Source organism: Arachis hypogaea, chromosome 16 (assembly GCF_003086295.3).
Source record: "Arachis hypogaea cultivar Tifrunner chromosome 16, arahy.Tifrunner.gnm2.J5K5, whole genome shotgun sequence".
Lineage (NCBI taxonomy): Eukaryota > Viridiplantae > Streptophyta > Magnoliopsida > Fabales > Fabaceae > Arachis > Arachis hypogaea.
Genome location: NC_092051.1, coordinates 105,667,628 through 105,683,888, shown reverse-complemented (window position 1 = coordinate 105,683,888; position 16,261 = coordinate 105,667,628). Strand labels below are relative to the sequence as shown.

Sequence of the window (16,261 nt, the reverse complement as noted above, 5' to 3'; positions counted from 1 at the left end):
GATGGTTAGTGGTTGGAAACATCACTCTAGGTTCATGATGGTTGCATGTTCAAAGTTTGATTGCAAAGTTTGGTGTGGAGCTAGATTGCTCGGGTCTAGGAAGTTGTTTGGAGGCTTTATTGAGAATTCGGCTTGTTTACCACCCAAATGGAATAATGATGATCAATTTGAAGATGGGTGTAGAAACAAGATTTGGGATCTCGGCATACAAGATGATCAATTTTGGGAGCCTTTAGCTTGTACGGAACTCCATCAAAGCTTGGAGCTATTAATTTTGAATGATGGGGCTTATTGGAAGTCCAAGAATTAGTGGAAGTTTGAGGATGAATTCAAGCACAAGCCACCATGACAAGGAGCTCCCTATAAGTCCAACTTAAGGACAATAAATAAAAGTGTTAGGTGGGAGACACCCCACCGTGGTAACATCTTTTTATTTTTCCTTTTTGTATATATTGGTAAATTAGTTTAATTTCATGTTTAGTTTAGTTTGTTGAGTTTATTTGGTATTCTAGAATGTTAAATAAGGTTTTATGGTGTTTTGCTAGCTGTTTGGAGGTTTGGAATGCTTGGTTTGGTGCAAGAAATTGGAAAATTTTGAAAAACAGAGCATCCAGCCACCCACGCATACGCGTGATCCCCAAGTTTCCAACCACTCACGCGTACGCCTCGCTGGTGCACGAAATTGTGATGTCCAGGCTCAAACTATTCCTGGCACGTGAACAACTTGGTACGCGTAATCGTGATTACACATTCATAATATGTCACAACTTCGATACAACTAACCAGCAAGTGCACTGGGTCGTCCAAGTAATACCTTACGTGAGTAAGGGTCGAATCCCACGGAGATTGTTGGTATGAAGCAAGCTATGGTCACCTTGTAAATCTCAGTCAGGCAGATATAAAGTGATAATGGTGTTTTCGAATATTATATAATAAAATAGGGATAGAGATACTTATGTAATTCATTGGTAGGAATTTCAGATAAGCGAATGGAGATGCTTTTCGTTCTTCTGAACCTCTGCTTTCCTGCTATCTTCATCCAATCAGTCTCATTCCTTTCCATGGCTGGCTTTATGTGATACATCACCACTGTCAATGGCTACTTTCGGTCATCTCATGGGAAAATGATCCAATACCCTGTCACGGCACGGCTAATCGTCTGGAGGCATCACCCTTGTCAATGGCTTCATCTTATCCTCTCAGTGAATAATATGCTCACGCACCCTGTCACGGCACGACTATTCATCTGTCGGTTCTCGATCATGCCAGAATAGGATTTATGGTGCACAAAATTGTGATGTCCAGGCTCGAACAATCCCTGGCAACGTGAGCAACTTGGTATGCGTAATCGTGATTACGCTTTAATTATGTAAAATTCATGGCTCTTTCTTTCCCTGGCAATGGCGCCAAGAACATGGTGCCAATACCATGGTTCACAACTTCGATACAACTAACCAGCAAGTGCACTGGGTCGTCCAAGTAATACCTTACGTGAGTAAGGGTCGAATCCCACGGAGATTGTTGGTATGAAGCAAACTATGGTCACCTTGCAAATCTCAGTTAGGCAGATACAAATTGATAATGGTGTTTTCGAATTTAATATAATAAATAGGGATAGAGATACTTATGTAATTCATTGGTAGGAATTTCAGATAAGCGAATGGAGATGCTTTTCGTTCCTCTGAACCTGTGCTTTCCCGCTATCTTCATCTAATCAGTCTTACTCCTTTCCATGGCTGGCATTATGTGATACATCACCACTGTCAATGGCTACTTTCGGTCATCTCTCGGGAAAATGATCCAATGCCCTGTCACGGCACGGCTAATCGTCTGGAGGCATCACCCTTGTCAATGGCTTCATCTTATCCTCTCAGTGAATAATATGCTCACGCACCCTGTCACGGCACGGCTATTCATCTGTCGGTTCTCAATCATGCCGGAATAGGATTTACTATCCTTTTGCGTCTGTCACTAACGCCCTGCAATCGCGAGTTCGGAGCTCGTCACAGTCATTCAATCATTGAATCCTACTCGGAATACCACAGACAAGGTTTAGACTTTCCGGATTCTCTTGAATGCCGCCATCATTCTAGCTTACGCCACGAAGATTCTGGTTAGGAGATCTAAGAGATATTCATTCTAGCTTATTTCATGTAGAACAAAAGTGTTTGTCAGGCACGCGTTCATAAGGGAGAAGGATGATGAGCGTCACACATAATCATCACCTTCATCACGTTCTTGGGTGCGAATGGATATCTTAGAAGCGAAATAAGATGAATTGAATAGAAAACAGTAGTACTTTGCATTAATCTTTGAGGAACAGCAGAGCTCCACACCTTAATCTATGGAGTGTAGAAACTCTACCGTATGAAAATACATAAGTGAAAGTCCAGGCATGGCCGAGATGGCCAGCCCCCTAAAACGTGATCAAAGGATCATAAGGTAATCCAAAGATGCCTAATACAATAGTAAGAGGTCCTATTTATAATAATCTAGCTACTAGGGTTTACAGAAGTAAGTAGTTGATGCATAAATCCACTTCCGGGGCCCATTTGGTGTGTGTTTGGGCTGAGCCTGAGTGTTGCACGTGCAGAGGCCATTTGTGGAGTTGAACGCCAGCTTCTGTGCCAGTTTGGGCGTTCAACTCTGGTTTTGGATCCTTTTCTGGCGCTGGACGCCAGATTTGGGCAGAGAGCTGGCGTTGAACGCCAGTTTACGTCGTCTATTCTTGGCCAAAGTATAAAGTATTATACATTTCTGGAAAGCCCTGGATGTCTACTTTCCAACGCAATTGGAAGCACGCCATTTCGAGTTCTGTAGCTCCAGAAAATCCACTTTGAGTGCAGGGAGGTCAGAATCCAACAGCATCAGCAGTCCTTTTTCAACCTTTGAACCTGATTTCTGCTCAAGTCCCTCAATTTCAACCAGAAAATACCTGAAATCACAGAAAAACACACAAACTCATATTAAAGTCCAGAAATATGAATTTAACATAAAAACTAATGAAAACATCCCTAAAAGTAACTAGATCCTACTAAAAACATACTAAAAACAATGCCAAAAAGCGTATAAATTATCCGCTCATCACAACACCAAACTTAAACTGTTGCTTGTCCCCAAGCAACTGAAAATCAAATAGGATAAAAAGAAGAGAATATACTATAAATTCCAAACTATCAATGAAACATAGCTGCAATCATATGAGCGGGACTTATAGCCTTTTGCCTCTTGAATAGTTTTGGCATCTCACTTTATCTATTGAGGTTCAGAATGATTGGCATCTATAGGAACTTCAGATTTCGAATAGTATTATTGACTCTCCTAGTTCAGTATGATGATTCTTGAACACAGCTTCTTTTTGAGTCTTGGCCGTGGCCCTAAGCACTTTGTTTTCCAGTATTACCACCGGATACATAAATGCCACAGACACATAATTGGGTGAACCTTTTCAGATTGTGACTCAGCTTTGCTAAAGTCCCCAATTAGTGGTGTCTAGGGTTCTTAAGCACACTCTTTTTTTTTCTTTGGACCTTGACTTTAACCGCTCAGTCTCAAGTTTTCACTTGACACCTACACGCCACAAGCACATGGTTAGGGACAGCTTGGTTTAGCCGCTTAGACCAGGATTTTATTCCTTTAGGCCCTCCTATCCACTGATGCTCAAAGCCTTGGGATCCTTTTTATTTGCCCTTGCCTTTTGGTTTTAAGGGTTATTGGCTTTTTGCTCTTGCCTCTTGGTTTTAAGAGCTTTTGGCTTTTTCTGCTTGCTTTTTCTTTTTCTTTCTATTTATTTTTTTTTCTTCGCCTATTTTTTTTTCTGCAAGCTTTGTTCTTTGCTGCTTTTTCTTGCTTCAAGAATCATTGTTATGATTTTTCAGATTATCAAATAACATGTTTCCTTGTCATCATTCTTTCAAGAGCCAACATATTTAACATTCTTAAACAATCAACTTCAAAAGACATATGCACTGTTCAAGCATACATTCAGAAAACAAGAAGCATTGTCACCACATCAATATAATTAAGCTAAGTTCAAGGATAAATTCGAAACTCATGTACTTCTTGTTCTTTTGAATTAAAATATTTTTCATTTAAGAGAGGTGATGGATTCATAGGACATTCATAACTTTAAGACAAAGTTACTAACTACTAATGATCATGTAATGAAGACATAAACATAGATGAGCACATAACATAGAAAATGAAAAACAGAGAAAGCAAGAACAAGGAATGAATCCCCCTTAGTGATGGTGGCATTTCCTTCTTGAGGTACCAATGATGTCCTTGAGCTCTTCTATGTCTCTTCCTTGTCTTTGTTGCTCCTCCCTCATTGCTTTTTGATCTTCTCTTATTTCATGAAGCATGATGGAGTGCTCTTGATGTTCCACCCTTAGTTGTCCCATATTGGAACTCAATTCTCCTAGGGAGGTGTTGATTTGCTCCCAATAGTTTTGTGGAGGAAAGTGCATTTGAGGCATCTCAGGGATCTCATGGAAATGAGCTTCTTGCGCCTCTTGAGCTCCATGACTGGGCTCTCGTTCTTGCTCCATCTTTTTCTTAGTGATGGGCTTGTCCTCTTTGATGAGGATATCTCCCTCTATGTCAATCCCAGCCGACTTGCATAGGTGGCAGATGAGGTGAGGAAAGGCTAACCTTGCCATGGTGGAGGATTTGTCAGCCACCTTGTAGAGTTCTTGAGGTATAATCTCATGAACTTCCACCTCTTCTCCAGTCATGATGCTATGGATCATGATGGCCCGGTCTATAGTAACTTCAGACCGGTTGCTAGTGGGAATGATTGAGCATTGAATAAACTCCAACCATCCTCTAGCTACAGGCTTGAGGTCCAATCTTCTTAGTTGAACCGGCTTGCCTTTGGAGTCAACCTTCCATTGAGCTCCTTCTACACATATGTCCATAAGGACTTGGTCCAACCTTTGATCAAAGTTGACTCTCCTTGTGTAGGGGCGTGCGTTCTCTTCCATGTATGGCAAGTTGAACGCCAACCTTACATTCTCCGGACTAAAATCTAAGTATTTCCCCCGAACCATTGTAACATAGTTCTTTGGATCCGGGTTCTTACTTTGATCATGGTTCTTGGTGATCCATGCATTGGCATAGAACTCTTGAACCATTAGGATGCCGACTTGTTGGATGGGGTTTGTTAGAACTTCCCAACCTCTTCTTTGGATTTCATGTCGGATCTCCGGATACTCATTTCTTTTGAGTTTGAAAGGGACCTCAGGGATCACCTTCTTCTTGGCCACAACATCATAGAAGTGGTCTTGATGGGCTTAGGAGATGAACCTTTCCATCTCCCATGACTCGGATGTGGAAGCTTTTATCTTCCCTTTCCCTTTTCTAGAGGATTCTCCGGTCTTAGGTGCCATCAATGGTAATGAAAAAACAAAAAGCTTATGCTTTTACCACACCAAACTTAGAATATTGCTCGCCCTCGAGCAATAAACAAAAGAATAGAAGAAGAAGAAGAAGAAATATGGAGAGGGAGAGGGAGATGTGGTTTCGGCCAAGAGGAGTGTAGAGGGGTGTGTTGTGTGAATTTGATGAAGAATGGAGGTCTTTATATAGGGAAGGGAGGGGGGGTTAAGGTTCGGCCATATGGGTGGGTTTGGGTGGGAAATTGGTTTTGAATTTTTGAAGGTAGGTGGAGTTTATGAGGTAGGTTTATGGGGAAGAGTGGATGGGTGTGAGTGGTGAAGAGGTGATGGGGAAGAGAGATTGAGGTGATTGGTGAAGGGTTTTTGGAGAAGAGTGTTTATGGGGTTGTGTGAAAGAGAGTGGTGAGAAGAAGTGAGTGGAGGTAGGTGGGGATCCTGTGGGGTCCACAGATCCTGAGGTGTCAAGGATTTACATCCCTGCACCCATTAGGCATGTAAAAAATGCCTTTGTACCCAACTCTGGGCGTTCAGCGCCAGGTTGGTGGCCATTTTGGGCGTTCAACGCCCATTTGTGTGCCATTTCTGGCGTTGAACGCCAGAACCATGCCTGTTCTGGCGTTCAGCGCCCAGAAGCTGCCCATTTTGGGCGTTCAGCGCCAGAACCATGCTCTGTTCTGGCGCTGAACGCCAGACAGATGCTCCTCCAGGGTGTGATTTTTCTTCTGCTGTTTTTGATTCCGTTTTCAATTTTTATATTTATTTTGTGACTCCACATGATCATGAACCTAAGAAAACATGAAAAACAATAAAAATAAGAATTAGATAAACATTGGGTTGCCTCCTAACAAGCGCTTCTTTAATGTCAATAGCTTGACAGTGGGCTCTCATGGAGCCTCACAGATGTGCAGAGCTTTGTTGAGACTCTCCAACACCAAACTTAGAGTTTGGATATGGGAGTTCAACACCAAACTTAGAGTTTGGTTGTGGCCTCCCAACACCAAACTTAGAGTTTGATTGTGGGGGCTCTGGTTGACTCTGCTTGGAGAGAAGCTTTTTCTGCTTCCTCTCCATGGTTGCAGAGGGAGATCCTTGAGTTTTAAACACAAGGGAGTCCTCGTTCCATTGAAGGACTATTTCACCTCTGTCAACATCAATCACAGCTCTTGCTGTGGCCAGGAAAGGTCTTCCTAGGATGATGGATTCATCCTCTTCCTTTCCAATATCCAGGACTATGAAATCAGTAGGTATGTAAAGGCCCTCAATCTTTACTAATACATCTTCTACTTGTCCATAAGCCTATTTTCTAGAGCTGTCTGCCATCTCTAATGAGATTTTAGCAGCTTGCACCCCATAGATTCCCAGTTTCTCTATTACAGAGAGGGGCATGAGGTTTATCCCTGAACCAAGGTCACACAGAGCTTTAAAGATCATGGTGCCTATGGTGCAGGGTATTATGAACTTTCCAGGATCCTGTCTCTTCTGAGGCAATGTCAGTTGATCCAGATCACTTAGTTCATTGATGAACAAGGGAGGTTCAACTTCCCAAGTATCAATGCCAAATAATTTGGCATTCAGCTTCATGATTGCACCAAGAAACTTGGCAGTTTGCTCTTCAGTAACATCCTCATTCTCTTCAGAAGAGGAATATTCATCAGAGCTCATGAAGGGCATAAGGAGGTTCAATGGAATCTCTATGGTCTCTAGATGAGTCTCAGATTCCTTTGGTTCCTCAGAGGGAAGCTCCTTATTGATCACCGGACGTCCCAGGAGGTCTTCCTCCTTGGGATTCACATCCTCTCCTCTCCTCACAGGTTCGGCCATGGCGCTTATGTCAATGGCCTTGCACTCTCCTTTTGGATTCTCTTCTGTATTGCTTGGGAGAGTACTAGGAGGGATTTCAGTGATCCTTTTACTCAGCTGGCCCACTTGTGCTTCCAAATTTCTAATGGAAGACCTTGTTTCATTCATGAAACTTACAGTGCCCTTAGATAGATCAGAGACTAGATTTGCTAAATTAGAAGTATTTTGTTCAGAGTTCTCTGTCTGTTGCTGAGTTGATGATGGAAAAGGCTTGCTATTGCTGAACCTGTTTCTTCCACCATTATTAAAGCCTTGTTGGGGCTTTTGATCCTTCCATGAGAAATTTGGATGATTTCTCCATGTTGAGTTATAGGTGTTTCCATAAGGTTCACCTAAGTAATTTACCTCTGCTATTGCAGGGTTCTCAGGATCATAGGCTTCTTCAGAAGAAGCCTCTTGAGTACTGTTGGATGCAGCTTGCATTCCATGTAGACTCTGAGAGATCATATTGACTTGCTGAGTCAATATTTTATTCTGAGCCAATATGGCATTCAGAGTATCAACTTCAAGAACTCCCTTCTTCATAGGCGTCCCATTATTCACAGGATTCCTTTCAGAAGTGTACATGAACTGGTTATTAGCAACCATGTCAATGAGTTCTTGAGCTTCTGCAGGTGTTTTCTTTAGGTGAATGGATCCACCTGCAGAAGTGTCCGGTGACATCTTTGATAGCTCAGATAAACCATCATAGAATATATCCATGATGGTCCATTCTGAAAGCATGTCAGAAGGACACTTTTTGGTCAACTGTTTGTATCTTTCCCAAGCTTTATAGAGGGATTCACCTTCTTTCTGTTTGAAGGTTTGAACATCAGCTCTAAGCTTGCTCAGCTTTTGAGGAGGAAAGTACTTGGCTAAGAAAGCCGTGACCAGCTTATCCCAAGAGTTCAGGCTGTCTTTGGGTTGAGAATCCAACCATAATTTAGCTCTGTCTCTTACAGCAAAAGGGAAAAGCATGAGCTTGTAGACTTCAGGATCTACTCTATTAGTCTTAACAGTATCACATATCTGCAAGAATTCAGTTAAGAACTGAAAAGGATCTTCAGATGGAAGTCCATGAAACTTGCAGTTCTGCTGCATTAGAGAAACTAATTGAGGTTTCAGCTCAAAGTTGTTTGCTCCAATGGCAGGAATGGAGATGCTTCTTCCATGTAAATTGGAATTAGGTGCAGTAAAGTCACCAAGCATCTTCCTTGCATTATTATTATTTTCGGCTGCCATCTCCTCTGCCTGTTCGAAAATTTCTGAGAGGTTATCTCTGGATTGTTGTGTTTTAGCTTCTCTTAGTTTCCTTTTTAGAGTCCTTTCAGGTTCTGGATCTGCTTCCACAAGAATGTTCTTATCCTTGCTCCTGCTCATATGACAAGAAAGAGGGCACATAAAAAAAAAAAATAATAATATGGATCCTTTATACCACAGTATAGGGATCCCTTTGTGAGTGGAAGAAAAGAGGGAGACAAAGAGTGTGATGTAAAGAAAGAAACACAACTGTGAGGATGGCAGAGATGTGAGATGAGATGTTAGTAAATGAATAAATAAATAGAATAAGATGGGAGAGAAGGAATTTTCGAAAATAATTTTTGAAAAAGGGTTAGTGATTTTCGAAAATGGTTTTTGAAAAATTGTTAGTAATTTTTGAAAATTAATAAAAAAAATTGAAATAATTAATAAATTAAAAAAAGAAATTTTGAAAAAGGGGGAAGATATTTTCGAAAATGAGAAAGAGAGAGTTAGTTAGGTAGTTTTGAAAAAGTTAAAAAACAAACAAAAAGTTAGTTAGTTAGTTGAAACAAATTTTGAAAAGATAAGAAGTTAGGAAGTTAGAAAAGATATTTTGAAACCAACTTTTTGAAAAAGGTAAGATAAGAAGATATTTTAGAAATTAGTTTTGAAAAAGATTTGATTTTTAAAATCTCAATTAATGACTTGATTCATAAGAAATCACAAGATATGATTCTAGAACTTAAAGTTTGAATCTTTCTTAACAAGCAAGTAACAAACTTCAAATTTTTGAATCAAAACATTAATTGATTATGTTATTTTCGAAAATTTGATATAAAAATAAGAAAAAGATTTTTGAAAAATACTTTTAGAATTTTCGAAAATAACTAAGAATTTTGAAAAATATTTGATTTTTGAAAAAGATTTTGAAAAAGATAAGATTTTCAAATTGAAAATTTGATTTGACTCATAAGAAACAACTTGACTTTAAAAATTTTTGAAAAAGTCAACTCAAATTTTCGAATTTGATGAGAGAAAAAGGGAAAGATATATTTTTTTTTTTGAATTTTTATGATGCAAGAGAAAAACACTAAAATGATGCAATGCATGAAATTTTTAGATCAAAACATGTGATGCATGCAAGAATGCTATGAATGTCAAGATGAACACCAAGAACACTTTGAATGTCAAGATGAACATCATAGACACAATTTTGAAAAATTTTTAATGCAAAGAAAACATGCAAGACACCAAACTTAGAATTCTTTAATGCTTAGACACTAAGAATTCAAGAATGCATATGATAAACATGAAAAGACACAAAACAAAAAATCATCAAGATCAAACAAGAAGACTTACCAAGAACAACTTGAAGATCATGAAGAACACCATGAATGCATGAGAATTTTCGAAAAATGCAAGATGCACATGCAATTGACACCAAACTTATAACATGACTCAAGACTCAAACAAGAAACACACAAATATTTTTGATTTTTATGATTTTCTAATTTTTTTTTGTATTTTTTTTTCGAAAATTATTTGTAAAAGAAAAAATAAGGATTCCAAAATTTTTTTAATATGAATTCCAGGAATCTTGCATTCTTAGTCTAAAGCTTCAGTCCAGGAATTAGACATGGCTCACTAGCCAGCCAAGCTTTCAATGAAAGCTCCGGTCCAAAACACTAGACATGGCCAATGGCCAGCCAAGCTTCAGCATGTAATTCAGACATGACAAGCCTGACATACTCATTCCCAAAGGAATTAGACATGGCTTTACAGCCAGCCAGGCTTCAACATGCTTCATGAAACACTAGAATTCATTCTTAAAAATTTTGAATAATAAAAAAAATTTTTTTTTTCGAAAACATGTGAGAAAATATTTTTAAAAGATTTTTGAAAGATTTTTGAAAACAAAACAAAAAGAAAATTACCTAATCTGAGCAACAAGATGAACCGTCAGTTGTCCAAACTCAAACAATCCCCGGCTACGGCGCCAAAAACTTGGGGCACGAAATTGTGATGTCCAGGCTCGAACAATCCCTGGCAACGTGAGCAACTTGGTATGCGTAATCGTGATTACGCTTTAATTATGTAAAATTCATGGCTCTTTCTTTCCCTAGCAATGGCGCCAAGAACATGGTGCCAATACCATGGTTCACAACTTCGATACAACTAACCAGCAAGTGCACTGGGTCGTCCAAGTAATACCTTACGTGAGTAAGGGTCGAATCCCACGGAGATTGTTGGTATGAAGCAAACTATGGTCACCTTGCAAATCTCAGTTAGGCAGATACAAATTGATAATGGTGTTTTCGAATTTAATATAATAAAATAGGGATAGAGATACTTATGTAATTCATTGGTAGGAATTTCAGATAAGCGAATGGAGATGCTTTTCGTTCCTCTGAACCTCTGCTTTCCCGCTATCTTCATCCAATCAGTCTTACTCCTTTCCATGGCTGGCTTTATGTGATACATCACCACTGTCAATGGCTACTTTCGGTCATCTCTCGGGAAAATGATCCAATGCCCTGTCACGGCAAGGCTAATCGTCTGGAGGCATCACCCTTGTCAATGGCTTCATCTTATCCTCTCAGTGAATAATATGCTCACGCACCCTGTCACGGCACGGCTATTCATCTGTCGGTTCTCGATCATGCCGGAATAGGATTTACTATCCTTTTGCGTCTGTCACTAACGCCCTGCAATCGCGAGTTCGGAGCTCGTCACAGTCATTCAATCATTGAATCCTACTCGGAATACCACAGACAAGGTTTAGACTTTCCGGATTCTCTTGAATGCCGCCATCATTCTAGCTTACGCCATGAAGATTCTGGTTAGGAGATCTAAGAGATATTCATTCTAGCTTATTTCATGTAGAACAGAAGTGTTTGTCAGGAACGCGTTCATAAGGGAGAAGGATGATGAGCGTCACACATAATCATCACCTTCATCATGTTCTTGGGTGCGAATGGATATCTTAGAAGCGAAATAAGATGAATTGAATAGAAAACAGTAGTACTTTGCATTAATCTTTGAGGAACAGCAGAGCTCCACACCTTAATCTATGGAGTGTAGAAACTCTACCATATGAAAATACATAAGTGAAAGTCCAGGCATGGCCGAGATGGCCAGCCCCCTAAAACGTGATCAAAGGATCATAAGGTAATCCAAAGATGCCTAATACAATAGTAAGAGGTCCTATTTATAATAATCTAGCTACTAGGGTTTACAGAAGTAAGTAGTTGATGCATAAATCCACTTCCGGGGCCCACTTGGTGTGTGTTTTGGCTGAGCCTGAGTGTTGCACGTGCAGAGGCCATTTGTGGAGTTGAACGCCAGCTTCTGTGCCAGTTTGGGCGTTCAACTCTGGTTTTGGATCCTTTTCTGGCGCTGGACGCCAGATTTGGGCAGAGAGCTGGTGTTGAACGCCAGTTTACGTCGTCTATTCTTGGCCAAAGTATGGAGTATTATACATTGCTGGAAAGCCCTGGATGTCTACTTTCCAACGCAATTGGAAGCGCGCCATTTCGAGTTCTGTAGCTCCAGAAAATCCACTTTGAGTGCGGGGAGGTCAGAATCCAACAGCATCAACAGCCCTTTTTCAACCTCTGAATCTGATTTCTGCTCAAGTCCCTCAATTTCAGCTAGAAAATACCTGAAATCACAGAAAAACACACAAACTCATAGTAAAGTCCAGAAATGTGAATTTAACATAAAATCTAATGAAAAAATCCCTAAAAGTAACTAGATCCTACTAAAAACATACTAAAAACAATGCCAAAAAGCGTATAAATTATCCGCTCATCAATTTACTATACTTTTGCGTCTGTCACTAACGCCCTGCAATCGCGAGTTCGGAGCTCGTCACAGTCATTCAATCATTGAATCCTACTTGGAATACCACAGACAAGGTTTAGACCTTCCGGATTCTCTTGAATGCCGCCATCATTCTAGTTTACGCCACGAAGATTCTGGTTCAGAGATCTAAGAGATATTCATTCTAGCTTATTTCATGTAGAACGGAAGTGTTTGTCAGGCACGCGTTCATAAGGGAGAAGGATGATGAGCGTCACACATAATCATTACCTTCATCACGTTCTTGGGTGCGAATGGATATCTTAGAAGAGAAATAAGAAGAATTGAATAGAAAACAGTAGTACTTTGCATTAATCTTTGAGGAACAGCAGAGCTCCACACCTTAATCTATGGAGTGTAGAAACTCTACCGTTAAAAATACATAAGTGAAGGTCCAGGCATGGCCGAGATGGCCAGCCCCCAATACGTGATCAAAGGATCATAAGGTAATCCAAAGATGCCTAATACAATAGTAAGAGGTCCTATTTATAATAATCTAGCTACTAGGGTTTACAGAAGTAAGTAGTTGATGCATAAATCCACTTCCGGGGCCCACTTGGTGTGTGTTTGGGCTGAGCCTGAGTGTTGCACGTGCAGAGGCCATTTGTGGAGTTGAACGCCAGCTTCTGTGCCAGTTTGGGCGTTCAACTCTGGTTTTGGATCCTTTTCTGGCGCTGGACGTCAGATTTGGGCAGAGAGCTGGTGTTGAACACCAGTTTACGTCTTCTACTCTTGGCCAAAGTATGGAGTATTATAAATTGCTGGAAAGCCCTGGATTTCTACTTTCCAACGCAATTGGAAGCGCGCCATTTCGAGTTCTGTAGCTCCAGAAAATCCACTTTGAGCGCAGGGAGGTCAGAATCCAACAGCATCAGCAGTCCTTTTTCAACCTCTGAATCTGATTTTTGCTCAAGTCCCTCAATTTCAGCCAGAAAATACCTGAAATCACAGAAAAACACACAAACTCATAGTAAAGTCCAGAAATGTGAATTTAACATAAAAACTAATGAAAACATCCCTAAAAGTAACTAGATCCAACTAAAAACATACTAAAAACAATGCCAAAAAGCGTATAAATTATCCGCTCATCACAACACCAAACTTAAACTGTTGCTTGTCCCCAGGCAACTAAAAATCAAATAGGATAAAAAGAAGAGAATATACTATAAATTCCAAACTATCAATGAAACATAGCTGCAATCATATGAGCGGGACTTATAGCTTTTTGCCTCTTGAATAGTTTTGGCATCTCACTTTATCCATTGAGGTTCAGAATGATTGGCATCTATAGGAACTTCAGATTTCGAATAGTGTTATTGACTCTCCTAGTTCAGTATGATGATTCTTGAACACAGCTTCTTTATGAGTCTTGGCCGTGGCCCTAAGCACTTTGTTTTCCAGTATTACCACCAGATACATAAATGCCACAGACACATAATTGGGTGAACCTTTTCAGATTGTGACTCAGCTTTGCTAAAGTCCCCAATTAGTGGTGTCCAGGGTTCTTAAGCACACTCTTTTTTTTGCTTTGGACCTTGACTTTAACCGCTCAGTCTCAAGTTTTCACTTGACACCTACACGCCACAAGCACATGGTTAAGGACAGCTTGGTTTAGCCGCTTAGACCAGGATTTTATTCCTTTAGGCCCTCCTATCCACTGATGCTCAAAGCCTTGGGATCCTTTTTATTTGCCCTTGCCTTTTGGTTTTAAGGGTTATTGGCTTTTTGCTCTTGCCTCTTGGTTTTAAGAGCTTTTGGCTTTTTCTGCTTGCTTTTTCTTTTTCTTTCTATTTATTTTTTTTCTTCGCCTATTTTTTTTTTCTGCAAGCTTTGTTCTTTGCTGCTTTTTCTTGCTTCAAGAATCATTGTTATGAGTTTTCAGATTATCAAATAACATGTTTCCTTGTCATCATTCTTTCAAGAGCCAACATATTTAACATTCTTAAACAATCAACTTCAAAAGACATATGCACTATTCAAGCATAGATTCAGAAAACAAGAAGCATTGTCACCACATCAATATAATTAAGCTAAGTTCAAGGATAAATTCGAAACTCATGTACTTCTTGTTCTTTTGAATTAAAATATTTTTCATTTAAGAGAGGTGATGGATTCATAGGACATTCATAACTTTAAGACAAAGTTACGAACTACTAATGATCATGTAATGAAGACACAAACATAGATGAGCACATAACATAGAAAACGAAAAACAGAGAAAGCAAGAACAAGGAATGAATCCACCTTAGTGATGGTGGCATTTCCTTCTTGAGGTACCAATGATGTCCTTGAGCTCTTCTATGTCTCTTCCTTGTCTTTGTTGCTCCTCCCTCATTGCTTTTTGATCTTCTCTTATTTCATGAAGCATGATGGAGTGCTCTTGATGTTCCACCCTTAGTTGTCCCATATTGGAACTCAATTCTCCTAGGGAGGTGTTGATTTGCTCCCAATAGTTTTGTGGAGGAAAGTGCATTTGAGGCATCTCAGGGATCTCATGGAAATGAGCTTCTTGCGCCTCTTGAGCTCCATGACTGGGCTCTCTTGCTTGCTCCATCTTTTTCTTAGTGATGGGCTTGTCCTCTTTGATGAGGATATCTCCCTCTATGTCAATCCCAGCCGACTTGCATAGGTGGCAGATGAGGTGAGGAAAGGCTAACCTTGCCATGGTGGAGGATTTGTCAGCCACCTTGTAGAGTTCTTGAGGTATAATCTCATGAACTTCCACCTCTTCTCCAGTCATGATGCTATGGATCATGATGGCCCGGTCTATAGTAACTTCAGACTGGTTGCTAGTGGGAATGATTGAGCATTGAATAAACTCCAACCATCCTCTAGCTACAGGCTTGAGGTCCAATCTTCTTAGTTGAACCGGCTTGCCTTTGGAGTCAACCTTCCATTGAGCTCCTTCTACACATATGTCCATAAGGACTTGGTCCAACCTTTGATCAAAGTTGACTCTCCTTGTGTAGGGGCGTGCGTTCTCTTCCATGTATGGCAAGTTGAACGCCAACCTTACATTCTCCGGACTAAAATCTAAGTATTTCCCCCGAACCATTGTAACATAGTTCTTTGGATCCGGGTTCTTACTTTGATCATGGTTCTTGGTGATCCATGCATTGGCATAGAACTCTTGAACCATTAGGATGCCGACTTGTTGGATGGGGTTTGTTAGAACTTCCCAACCTCTTCTTTGGATTTCATGTCGGATCTCCGGATACTCATTTCTTTTGAGTTTGAAAGGGACCTCAGGGATCACCTTCTTCTTGGCCACAACATCATAGAAGTGGTCTTGATGGGCTTAGGAGATGAACCTTTCCATCTCCCATGACTCGGATGTGGAAGCTTTTATCTTCCCTTTCCCTTTTCTAGAGGATTCTCCGGTCTTAGGTGCCATCAATGGTAATGAAAAAACAAAAAGCTTATGCTTTTACCACACCAAACTTAGAATATTGCTCGCCCTCGAGCAATAAACAAAAGAATAGAAGAAGAAGAAGAAGAAATATGGAGAGGGAGAGGGAGATGTGGTTTCGGCCAAGAGGAGTGTAGAGGGGTGTGTTGTGTGAATTTGATGAAGAATGGAGGTCTTTATATAGGGAAGGGAGGGGGGGTTAAGGTTCGGCCATATGGGTGGGTTTGGGTGGGAAATTGGTTTTGAATTTTTGAAGGTAGGTGGAGTTTATGAGGTAGGTTTATGGGGAAGAGTGGATGGGTGTGAGTGGTGAAGAGGTGATGGGGAAGAGAGATTGAGGTGATTGGTGAAGGGTTTTTGGGAAAGAGTGTTTATGGGGTTGTGTGAAAGAGAGTGGTGAGAAGAAGTGAGTGGAGGTAGGTGGGGATCCTGTGGGGTCCACAGATCTTGAGTGAATCCTGTGGGGTCCACAGATCCTGAGGTGTCAAGGATTTACATCCCTGCACCCATT

At 40.4% G+C, this 16,261-nt stretch overlaps 1 non-coding gene across 1 annotated transcript; it reads left to right on the top strand.

Annotated features, from left to right (window-relative positions):
• The first annotated feature begins 7,976 nt into the window (after positions 1 to 7,976).
• LOC112761606 (small nucleolar RNA R71) lies at positions 7,977 to 8,084 on the top strand. The gene has a single exon (XR_003181994.1). It is a non-coding gene; the product is annotated as a small nucleolar RNA R71 (small nucleolar RNA).
• Positions 8,085 to 16,261: the final 8,177 nt, after the last annotated feature.